Raw genomic sequence first — 12,711 nt, forward strand, 5'->3', positions numbered from 1 at the left:
AATATTAAAAAATAAACTGCTCATACTTGTGATGAAATAAATTTTACTTACATTCAATTTTTTTTTTAATAATATGAAAACAAAACATTTTGTGAGAATTAAAATCAAATTTAATAATAGTATTTATGAAAATTAAGTACTAGATTATAAACCATTTTATTATCAATATTTAATAATGTTCACTTTGCAATAACTGGTATTGTATTTTTTACAAATACAGTATAAACATCCCACAAAACCCAATACATTACAATAAAGCTACACCAACTGCCGTATGATATCGGTGATAATAATTTTGAATTACTGAGAGACAAATTAATTAGCAATTCAAAATTATTATTGCCTGTATATAGCCCGATATTATATAGCAGTTGGTGTAGCTCTATTGTAATTTTTCTGCATAGGGAAGCTTTTATTGTTGCTTTATAAAAAATTAAAAAATTTTATTTTTATCTGAGTAAAAACGATTTTATTTACTAATATTTTAACACTATAAAGATTTGCTTTAAATTTAATATTATATCTGTGTGAATAAAGTATAATTTTATGAAAAAGACTAGATTTAATTTTTCACATTAAGCCATATTCTATTAATTTAGAAAAGCTTCTCTCTATATAAGATATTCAGTTATTTCAAATGACATCATTGATCTTGTTGAAAATACATGTAAACCAGGGTATTCACCACAGTGAATAGAATCACTTGGAATGTCAGAAGCTAGAGGATTTGAATCAGATTCAGAGGCACAAGGAGTCAGTACACCTAAGCATTCACCATCCACGAAACCATATGGATGGCAAATGGTTCTGAATATAACAATACCCTACTATACCTGAAAAATATTTTATTTCAATTCAACTTAAACAATACTGGTTTAGAGCTTTTGGCCACCAAACAAGGATTATATCTTTAGAATGGAGATTCAAACTTTTTCAAATTTAACTTCTGAAGAATTTTTTTTATATATGTAATTATATGCAGTCAAATTAGTAATAATAAACAGATCATTATGATGATGACAAATATATTTCATTCTAGAGTTTGATCAGATTTATAGTTATGGTCCTTTGTTCATTTCACTTACTCAAATAATAAATGTGACAAAAATAATTTAATTACCATCAACAATAACATCAAATTTAACGAAAATAAAACAAAGTTTTATTAAATAACATTTTATTTACAATATAATTAATTTGGTCTAGAAATATAATATTAAATACTCTGTTTTAATGAGGTTGTGGTTTATGGCCATCAACATAAAAATTTCTTGTTGCCTGTGGAAGAGTAAAGATTATTCCTTCTAGTTCTTTTTTTAATATTATCTGGCAACCTATAAAATTATTTTGAGTAGCACTTAGCAAATAATTTTTGACATGTTAAGAATTATTGCTGTACTTACCAAGTCTTGAATTTGTTTTAAGGAATGGTGCCATATCCAACAAATCTTCTTCTCTATATAAAATTAAAATACTAATCAAATCTGGCTTCTATTATACTGTAATATATAAAAAAAGTATTTTGTTTTAATGCATATTGGAATGATTGAAAATACACTAATACCTCGGTTTTTGTCAATAATCCATCCAAAACCAATGAAAACCGAGGCAATTATTTCCATACGATTCAATGTAAATCGAATTAATTCATTCTAGACACTTCAAAATACATACCAAAAACACATTTTATAGAGATTTAACATTGTTTAATAGTAAAAGCAATAAGAAATTAATCTTTTATATTCATTTTATATTAATGTAAAGAATAAATGAACATTTAACATGGCATTCAAAGGGCTGCTGGCTCTGGAAACTTTCTTTGCTCCCATGATGGAGCTGAAAGGAAACAATGAAATTGGCTAGACATGCAGAATAATGTTCACAATGCCACACTGAGCAGGAAAATGTGTGGGTTCCCTTTATTTTCACAAAATTAGCAGCGAGGTCACATGGGCATGCTGATGAAATCTGAGGCAACTGACAAAAACAGAGATAAATTTTTTGCAGAAAAAAATCGACAAAAACCGAGGTATTACTGTATAAACATATATAATATGTCCATTTAAAACAAGAAACTCTTAAATTTTCTGTAATGATTTGTTTCTGTTAAAATGATATATTTTTATTTTATTGTGAAACAAACCATTTCATAAGAAAACATCATCATAAATTTCTATTCTTAAAACTATTGTACACATTAAATCATTTGTTATATAGCTAATCATATGTAAGAACAATACTTCTTAAATTCATTTATATCTAAAAATTTTATAAGTTATTTCAGAATGGTTGTGGCCATACATTTCATCTGAGGTAGAATTGGACTACATTACCTCAGGTAATTGGGATTCTACTGTGATAGAAAATACTGTAAAATTCCATAATAAACAATATTCTCCATTGCAAATTTAAACACCTGGAATATTCCTAATATATACATTGCTTTATACTAGAAATTCATAATCTAGGTCACAAGAATTTTAAAGGTTGTAGAATTATTTCTAAAAGGCAAATGCATACTTGGGTGGAGAGAGAGTTTAATACAGCTGGATAAGCAAATCAATGATATAGCCTATTACATTTGAAAAAGACTATCATTGGTTTGCTTATCCAGTTATTAACATCCAAATGTGTATTTGTCTTAAATTTCCTGATTAGAAAAAGTCATGAGGTATAATCTCTAAATTTATTAGTGCCACATTTCTTACTTTGACATCTCTGTGTATATTATTTTATATATTGGCAAAGCTATTTAAGTTGTATTTATAGATTTGTTACCTTTGAATATAAATTTAGTTTTCAAAAAATATTTTCTAAAAAAGGTGTATGTAATACACGCGCAAACGCACACACACACACACACACACACACACACACACACACACACAGTGGTGCACAATTCATTTTCTCTCAGTCTGTTGTTGCTCTGGGGAAGTTCAGAAATTTTCTTGGATGCGTTGACCACCTAAATATGTCAAACCATATCTCTCACCTGCTGTCTTCATTGTAGACTAGTGATTGCATTACTGATAATTAATTTTTTTACTGGTATTTTGGTTTAAAAAACCTCTTAATTAACCCGATATTTATTTTCCTAAAATTGCCAAAAGAAATACCCATGGAAGGCAAATTTCCCTTTTGTCTCATCTGATACCATGGTGAAAAAACAGTGCAGGTGGTGATTGGCCATTTGTAATTTAAGGTTACTAAAAGGAATTTTCTAGTCTGTTTATTACTTGATTCCTGTATTATACTCCAAAAATGCATATTTTTTTTGGAGTCTAATACAGGAAAATCCAGAAAAATTGAACAAATATGTCAACAAAAATATAATTTTGAATGGGGTTGTAGAAATAATCGATCAGAAAATGAAAACAAATCATGACTTGCAGATGTCACTGGAATTAATTCAGACTCAGACTCTGGTGCGAGGTGTTTCTTGCTTACCACACCATCAACTTCTCGTGTCGAGATGAGAACAAAGTGCACAATAGAAAAATCAAATTTAACAATGAAAGAGACATTGTACTTATTCATTAAACATAAAACGAGCACAGACACTGATAACAGTAATATATGTAAATTTAAAAGTGTGAAAGATATAAATTATTTCTTAGAGCAAAAGATACAAGGAACGTATATTAAGAAGGTTTTCAATGCTCTAATACATACATACAAGAAAGACATCGGCTGTACACAAAATGTTTAGCCAGCAGAAATGAGGGTAAGGGGAAGAAGGAGGGAGAGGAGATATAGTAGAGAAAGGTAGGATCCCTCTGAATGGCATACATAAGGCTACAGTACCTTCTATGTTTCATGCTGGCATGCAGTTTTTAGGCTGCAAGGCCATAGTTCCCAGAAGGATCTAAAAGAGAACCTGGGTGTAGCAAACAGCTATTCATGGCAGCACTCAATTATTGAAAGTGTAGAAGTTAGTGACAAGTGGCTGTTAGTGGGAAGACTTATAGCTACTTAATACTAATAAAACTGAACGTGAGCATGAATCTCAATACTACTAACAGCTAGACAGAGTGTGAAAACAAACTAACACAATGTTTTATTATTGTTAGTTTTTTATGTATTTATTTTTTTTTTTAAATGTTAACCTACTCATCAAACTAACCTACCATAACTCAGGACAAACCTAACCATATGACTAAAGCTAACAAACCTAATCTAATTTAACTTAACCTATCATAACCTAACCAGAAACCAAGCTAAGAGTCCCTAATCTAACTTAAAACTAGGACTAACTGAATTTAGACTGAAAAAAGAAGGCAGAAAATAAGAATTAAAATACAAAGTTGAAAGGCAGCTATATACTGACAGTTGAAACAAAACAAGGGAAAGCTAATTGCCATCCAGAGTGAGTGTTCTCAAGAGCCCCACTAAGAGATATGAATGCGAGTAGATGATGGAACATTGTACATGTGTGAATGAGTTGGTGCGGGTTGCAAGGCCAGTTGTACCCTTCAAGAATAGCAGCTCTCAAACTATCCCTAATGTGATTGTACCTATTGCAGTAAAAAACTAAGTGAAATGGTGTTTGGTCCTCCTGAATACCACAACCACATTGTGGATTATCCCCAAGGATAAATCTATGCAATTATTGCTTAAAGTTGTCATTTCCTGTAAGTAGCTGAGTGAAGGTGTAACTAGGGTAAAAGTGGTGAAGAATCACAGTAGTGTCAACCTTGGGGATGAAAGTGTAAATGAGCCTACCAGTGGTGTCATGGTCCCAACTGTCTTGCCAGAGAATGAAGATTTGCTTCTTGACGTGATTGTTGATGTACAAGGTAGTAATGTAACCAAAAGTACTAGTGACTGAAGACTTTGCTGACCATCTTGCCAAACAAGCTGCAGTCTTGTTGCCAGAACCCCCGCATGACCCGAGACCCATTGGAAATCTAACGTTGTTGTCCAAGTGTCTGAGAATGTGGTATATGAAATGTACAAGTTTTAAGCAGCTATCAGACTTTTCAATCCTGTGTAAAGCTAACCTACTGTCAGAATAAATGCAATAGTGACATCCAACTAGTATTGATTCCAAGAAGGCTTTTTCTAATGCAGCTGCCATTTGTATGAAAATTAAGTTTAGATTAGATGATGAGAGCCTAAATGTATTGTTTTTTAAAGCCTCCTTTCAAAGTAAAGAAAAACATAATTAATAATCAGCATTGAGACTTGGGGTCAGTTCCCCCATTCTCGGAAAAAACTTAAATGCTAAAAGGCCCAACAGAAATAAGCCTGCTGGATATTTATTATTAATTTTGCTAAATTTATCAAAGAAAAAACATTGAATGATATATAGATTACATGGGACCAAGTGTGTAATCACAAGTAATTTTCTTTGTAAGATCAACATACAAAATTTAATTTGCAGTGATATTTTTATCATCTATAATTCTCATGCAGTCAATTTCATTTGCATACACTATCTATCAATCACAATTATTAATTGGCATCCAATTTAAATTTCTTAAAATTCAGACAAATAAACAATACAATTTTAAAAGTATATTAATAATTTGGGGAACTGTAATGCACAATAAGAAAGATGGAATAGAATTAACAGGTAGGTAGATAGTGTGAAAGATTAATGAGGAATTGCGTGGGAAAAGGTATCCTTATCCTTGTTGTTTAGACGTATGTTGGTAATGTCTAAACAATCTAAATTTAATAATAAATAATGCTTCAAGCCCCCGACTTTAATTCAGATTAAATTAGTTATCCTAATAGACAGGGTTTTAATAAATTGGAGAGCTTATCACATCAGGGCAGACTGAAATAAACAGACTAGATTTTACAAAAAATAGCCTTTAATAACCAAAATTAGATTTAGGTAAGAATGTAATATTTTGTCTTTCTACCCAAAATGCAAACAAGATAGTATTACAAACACTGACCAATTCTTAAAAAATTTGAAAGCTATAGTTATGAAGGAAAACTATAGGATAGCTTCACTCAGTATTAACACTATGTACCCCTCAATTAATTAAGAATTAATTTTAAATTCACTGTCCTACATTATGAGCCCAGAGTGGGTTAAACACTTGGTAGAATTAGTTAAATAACAATATTTTTGAATTCCAAGGTAAATATTACTGACAATTGGAAGGTATACCAATGGGATCCTGTTTAGGACCTAGATTGGCAAAGTTGTGCATGATCATAATCGATAAAAAGATTGATAACTTATTATACCTTGGGTTTTGTTAAAGATATGTAGATGACTGTTTCATCGTCTATAATGAAAGCATACTAGATATTGAAGCTTTCATATTTTTATTTAATCAATAAAAATATTCAATTTAAATGTGAAAAAGAAATAGATAATAGTCTGAATTATTTAGAAGTTACTATTGTCAGATGAAATAACATATATTTTTAAATAATAATTTACTAAAGAATGTGCTATGGGTAAAGTTATATACTTCAAACCTAATATACCTTTATATATAAAAAAAGAATACTTTTCAAATGCATATTAACAAAATTAAAGAGAGAATGACCATGTGAAATGATCAAGAAATGGAAATAGAAAATGTAATAAGAATGTTTTGTTTAAATAATTATCCTAGAACAGTGATTCTTAACTGGTGTTCCACAGGACACTGGTGCTCCTTGAACTTAGAGAAAGTGTTCTGCCAAAATTTGAAAATCAGTGAAAAATTATATGTTTATTATTCAACCTCAACTGAATAAAAATTGTTTTTCTTTAAATCTAAATGATGAAAGTAAACAATATGATCTTGAGAGAAAGCCTACATATATTGAGCAATTATTTATTGTGACACTGTCACAATAAATAGTTGCTCAATATACATAAACAACATGATCTTGAAGGAAAGCCTATTTTTGATTTTAGTAGCATCTTGCCCCTGTATATTATACCTTTCCTGTTAACAATGTATGGAATAGAATAACACCATCTATTCCTAACAGGAAAATTTATCATCTATCTAACTTCATTCTGGAGAAAATTTTTGAATTGAAATAACGTGACTTCCAGTCCAAACCTGAAGTTTGAATATAGTTAATGTGGCCTCCTGCTCTTAAGCTTTCCATATCTGGTCTTGACTTTCATCTAACTCCATTTTCAAGATAGAGAAAGGATGGACAGACAGCCACTAGTGCACGGGTTCCCAACCTATGGGTCGCGACGGGTTTTCTGTGGGGTCGCCAACTTATACAGTAAACTAAAAAAAATATTCACTATAATACAATTTTTATTTTTAATGGTGTCTTGAAGTTTGAATAATTTCATATATTTTTTTAAAATTAAAATAAGTGTAATTTAGGTATGCTATTCTGTCACAGTTGGTTGAAACATGTGTTGAGAGTTTGAGAGAAATAAATTAAATGTTGAGAATGACATGAGATTGGCGTTAACAAAAACTCTCCCGCGAATTTTGAAACTGGTTAATAACATGCAATTTCAACCATCGCATTAAATTATNCCAAAGACAAAAGCGGGATTCATTCGTAATCAATACCCGATACCATTCAGTGGTCCAGTTGCGAGACGACAATACCACGCCAGGCGTGCAGCCCTGTGTGGAGCGATTAATGGCATTCCGGTTGGTGGAGGTTGGAAAAGTTCGGAAGGAAGAGGGAGAGCGAACTTTTCCAACCTCCAGGTTATACCTTTGAGTGATACCTGGAGGACTCCCCTCTTCTTTTAATAAAAAAAAAAAAAAAAAAAAAAAAATCCCCAGCTATCCCCCTCTTGGCGATCCTGCTCTTCACAAAATTTGAATCACATTTAAGATTTGGATCTTATTTTTTAACAAAATTTGAATCAAGCTTAAGTTTAGAGTAAAGTATCTTTTCTGACTACTTCAAAATATAACTGTTTAGCGAGATCTGTAATAATATAAGGAATTAACTTACAGCTCTCATATTACCTGTAAATAAAATCATATTTATATTTATACAGTACAACCCCTCTAATCTGTCACTTTTGGGACTGGGGGTATGGTCGGAACGCAAAAAAGGTTGGATTATCAGAAAAAAGTAAAATAACAATCTTCCCCTTTGTCCAGTCTTTGTGCACCGCTAATTTTTCATTTAATGAAAGAGTAACGTGTTTACGTTTCACTCCCGACATGTTGAAAACACACACAAAACTGTACACGTACACACAATGTAAAACATATACTGTAGCGAACACAGAAAAACGCCATGGACGGTGAGTCACCGACGAGTCGGGACAAGTTTCTCGACTACGACCACGGTCGGATTAACCGGAGCGACGGACTAGCCGAGGGCGGACTAGAGGAGTTCTACTGTATATCTAAAAGAGAGAAGATAGGGCCAGCCATTCATAAATGTAAAAATACACCTTTTCAAGAACCCATAAAAATACACGAACAAAATAATTAAAACAAATAAAAATAATTTCTCACCACTTACCAAAGCACGCTTTGTGCACCAAAGAATAAATTTTGGAATCCCTCTATATCTGTGACACAGACCAAATGATTCTACTTACTTCCCTCTATCTGAACCTACACATTTATAACAAATAAATAAACATTTCTATTAAAAACATATAATTGAGATTATAGAGGGTTTTAACTGTCATTTCTGTATAAAATTTATATTTTTGATTCGTACAATATTAATATTTTATGTCTTAAAATGAATAATTTGAATTCAAATTTATTTAATAATTATTTTATAATGAATATAATTTAATTTATGAATATTTATAAATATCCAGAGTTCGAGTAATTTAATATCCTTTTGACATTCCAGTATTAAATCACATTAAATTTAAATTTGAAAAATTTGTATTTTTTGATAAAAAGGCTAACTATTTAAGCATGATTTTTTTCATCGTTCCGTTAGAGTTAATTATAATTATTTTATAAGGGTACACTCCAACATTCGTCTGTAATCCAACTCGAGGCACTTTATTCTTTATTCTATATCCATTGTTAGCTCTTTATTTCTCATCTCTTTCCCTTGTTGATTCTGATTGATTCTTTTTCTTTAGCTTTTTTCCCTTATTGGTCCATTTTTTCCCTTATTGGACTACATTCGAATTTCGGATTGAACTGCTGTTTAATTAATCATAAGTCTTATGAATCAGCACAAACTTATTGATGGTGTTACATGATACAAATCCAGTATGACCATTCATTGAATAAATTCCTACTAGATGATGATGATTTTGATCTCAATACGTTCGTATTGAGAATATAACATGATGTAAATTCTTTGATACCTCTCTCGGAACAAGACATTTCTAACTCAACGCATTTCCGGGCAACAAAGTATTTTTTGATTAGTACTGTCAACAATTCAAGAGTACAAGACGAATTTTTATATAATTTTATTAGAAAAAATACAACGCTGTTAATTTAATATTAAAATTATCCGAATAGGATAGTAAAACTCGATGAGAAGTGTAAATTTCCTATTTATAGTGTTTCTTTTTAGACTGAAATTTGAAAAAATTGTAGATCTATAAATTCCCACTGTCATCCGTCTATCTGTCCTTCCTTAATCTCGAGAACGGAGTTAGATGGATGAAACTCGAGACCAGATATAGAAATCGGGGCAGAGGTCCCTGATTAACTATATACTAACTCCCAATGCAAACCGATCATGCTATTTCAATTCAAAATTTTACCTAAAGGTGCTAGATAGATGATTGGTACGACTGTAATTTACGTTCGTACGATTGTTAAAGTTTAAACTTACGCGGCTTTATCAGCTATTTTTACTTAACATACATACCGTATTTTGATTAACGCGATTTTGATATACGCAGTAGGATCGAGGGATTAATTAACCACGTTAATCAAGGGCCACCTGTATATTTACTGTTGGTGATTCCATTTCTAAAAATATCAATATTTTGATGATAAACAGAAGATGGTGTTTTTCATCGATCAATGAATGTATTAACTTGTAAGTTTATTTATTAATAAGCCTATTATTCGTAATCTGATGTTTGTGATTTCTATATGATCGATATAATCCTGTAAGAATTCTATTGTTCAAGAGGATTCCTAAAATTTCCAACATGAAAAAGCTCTTTTATATTGTGAATAAGTAAATTTTTAGAATGTTTTTAAATCTAAGCATTTTGTAAACATATTTTAAAATATATTTATATGTATAAGTTTTTTACTGAATTTGACTTCAATAAACGCGATATTTCACTGTTTTCCTTCATAAAAACTTGAAATATCATTAAATGTTTTATACTATTATCGGCTTTCTAACAAAGAAATATTTATAAAAAAATTTCTTACATTATTGAACGAAGCTTAAAACTGTTAAATTATTTTTATCTACTTTTTAAACAAGGAACAATTCATTCATTTCATTTAAAAGGTTCTATCTAAGAGAAAGTAAATAAATTGTAAATAAATTGATATAAATCTTATAAGTTTAAATGTGTTAAAAGGAAGATTTTGTGACTTCTGCTCACAGTCTTTATAGTGTATCCTTCCACACAGACGTAGTTACATAATAATTAAGAAAGTAAATTTTAAATGGTAAAATTAAAACTGTACTATAATGAAACCAGATGCTCCGCCATTATTATTGTCTGGAATAGGAATCATTTTCATCTCAAACAATTATAAATATTTAATACATATAAAACTACCATCAAAATATATTCAGATTAGGACAAACTTTTAAATTAAAATATATTGTATTTGAAATAGTCGATTAAATCTTCGAAGCGAGAGAGAAATAACAACAGCCCTTCCCGTACACGGGAGTGAGAAAACTTGTTTGATTGACAGAACATAGATCACGTGTCATAGACGAAACAGATTCTGATTTCTGTATGTGACATAAATGAATTTCTGTAAAGTGTGACGCGTTTCCGTCACACAATCTACTGTACCCATGACGTAGAGGTATTTACATCAAAAGAATAACAGTTAATATGATGTGGTTATGTCAGGATACAAATTGACAAAGAAACCACAAAAATGTGTGAAGATCGTATACGAAAACCAATGAAAGAAACAGACATCAAAGAAGAAATATATTTGAATAGAACAGAATGGAAAATTGTCTAAAGATCAGAACATAACAGATTATATTAAATGTGCCTATTTAATATGTGTTTATAGAAACAAGTGGTTATAGCCTATTCATTTTATAATGCACGATTTCTTTTTCGCCTGGCTACTTCATTCCATCCGGTTAGTAAAAATTTCTGGGGTAATCACTGCTGTATGATTGTAATAATTTTTTTAATAAATATTTATTTATTAAAAGTTCGATATCAGTGTAAAACATTTAATGATATTTCAAGAGATTTTATGAAGGAAAATAGGGAAATATCGTGTTTATTGAAGTCAAATTCAGTAAAAAAAGGTATACATATAAAAATATTTTAAAATATGTTTACAAAATGCTTAGATTTAAAAACATTCTTAAAATTTACTTATTCACAATATAAAAGAGCTTTCTCATGTTAGGAATTTTAGGAATCTGCTTAAACAATAGAATCCTTACAGGATTATATCGATCACATAAATCACAAACATCGGATCAGACATAAATAATAATTACAGAACGTAGTGAAATATTACAATACATTCAATTTACAGAATTTTGGAACTATTTTCCTGTTATGCACAGTAATGGAAGATAATTTTATAAAAGTTTTATTACATAAGATATCTTCTCAAACAAACAATACTGACGTTCCTCCTAGATGCTAATTTTCCTTCGTACTTCTCTCTGTGTTTGTCGTAAAAAGAAAATAAGTATTGTACGAGTTCATATGCAAAGACTTGTCTTTGCATATGAACTCGTATAATACTTATTTTCTATTTGCTAAATTCGCCTTATTTTGAGAGTTGTCAAACATCGAATCGGCGTCTCCGTTTATTCATTTCTGAAATTGGAATAAATCAAATGTGCCGCTAAACCGCACTATATGCATTTATTTATTATATTATTTAAGAAAACGAATCGTTAAATTTTTTAGTTTGGTTTTATTCGTATACGGCAACGTGACATGAACGAACTGCTGAACGGGCAATGCCTCCCGGAAGGTTTTTTTTATGAGAAACTGCCCCTGTTTAGGTGTTACTAAATAAAAAAAATCCCGAAAAACTCTGCATGGCCATCCCGTTGGTGAACCCACGACCAACTACAAGAGTTCAGTGGTTTTATCCGCTATGCCACTGGTGGGCTAGACTTTTCGGCGTTCAGATTTTTGTAAATTCCGAACCATAAGGTTCGGCCTCATGGGGCTAAAACCAGTCGTGATGCCGCAAGATCCTAATATGCTTCGGCAACATAAGTTTATATACATATTTTCTGTCTTCTATTAATTAAGCTGATATTCGTCACGACGAACATTCAATATAAACGCGACTAGTCAAAAAATGAGAATAAATTACAACTTTATTACTAGTTTGCGTATCATTAGAATATATTCTGTATTTTTAGTATCTAGTGTACTAGCGGTTATGGAGTATGTCGGTATTCAGCAAACTTAAAGCAATTCCATTAAAAAAAATGTATGAGGCCCAATAGAAACCTACGAAGTTCTTTTGCGACTCTTATGCAAAAAAAAAAGTCGCTCAACATTAGTCTAGACTCTAGACGATAAAACAAGTCTATGTGTTCATTGCAGATATTACAGAACGTTATTTGCTATTACTGGATCGTCCATCCTTAAAGGCATAGAAAAGCATTTAATACATTTATTTAATCTTTAAT

The sequence above is a fragment of the Centruroides sculpturatus genome, unplaced genomic scaffold, assembly GCF_000671375.1.
Source record: "Centruroides sculpturatus isolate CEXI.00-Female unplaced genomic scaffold, Cexi_2.0 scaffold1048, whole genome shotgun sequence".
Taxonomy (NCBI): domain Eukaryota; kingdom Metazoa; phylum Arthropoda; class Arachnida; order Scorpiones; family Buthidae; genus Centruroides; species Centruroides sculpturatus.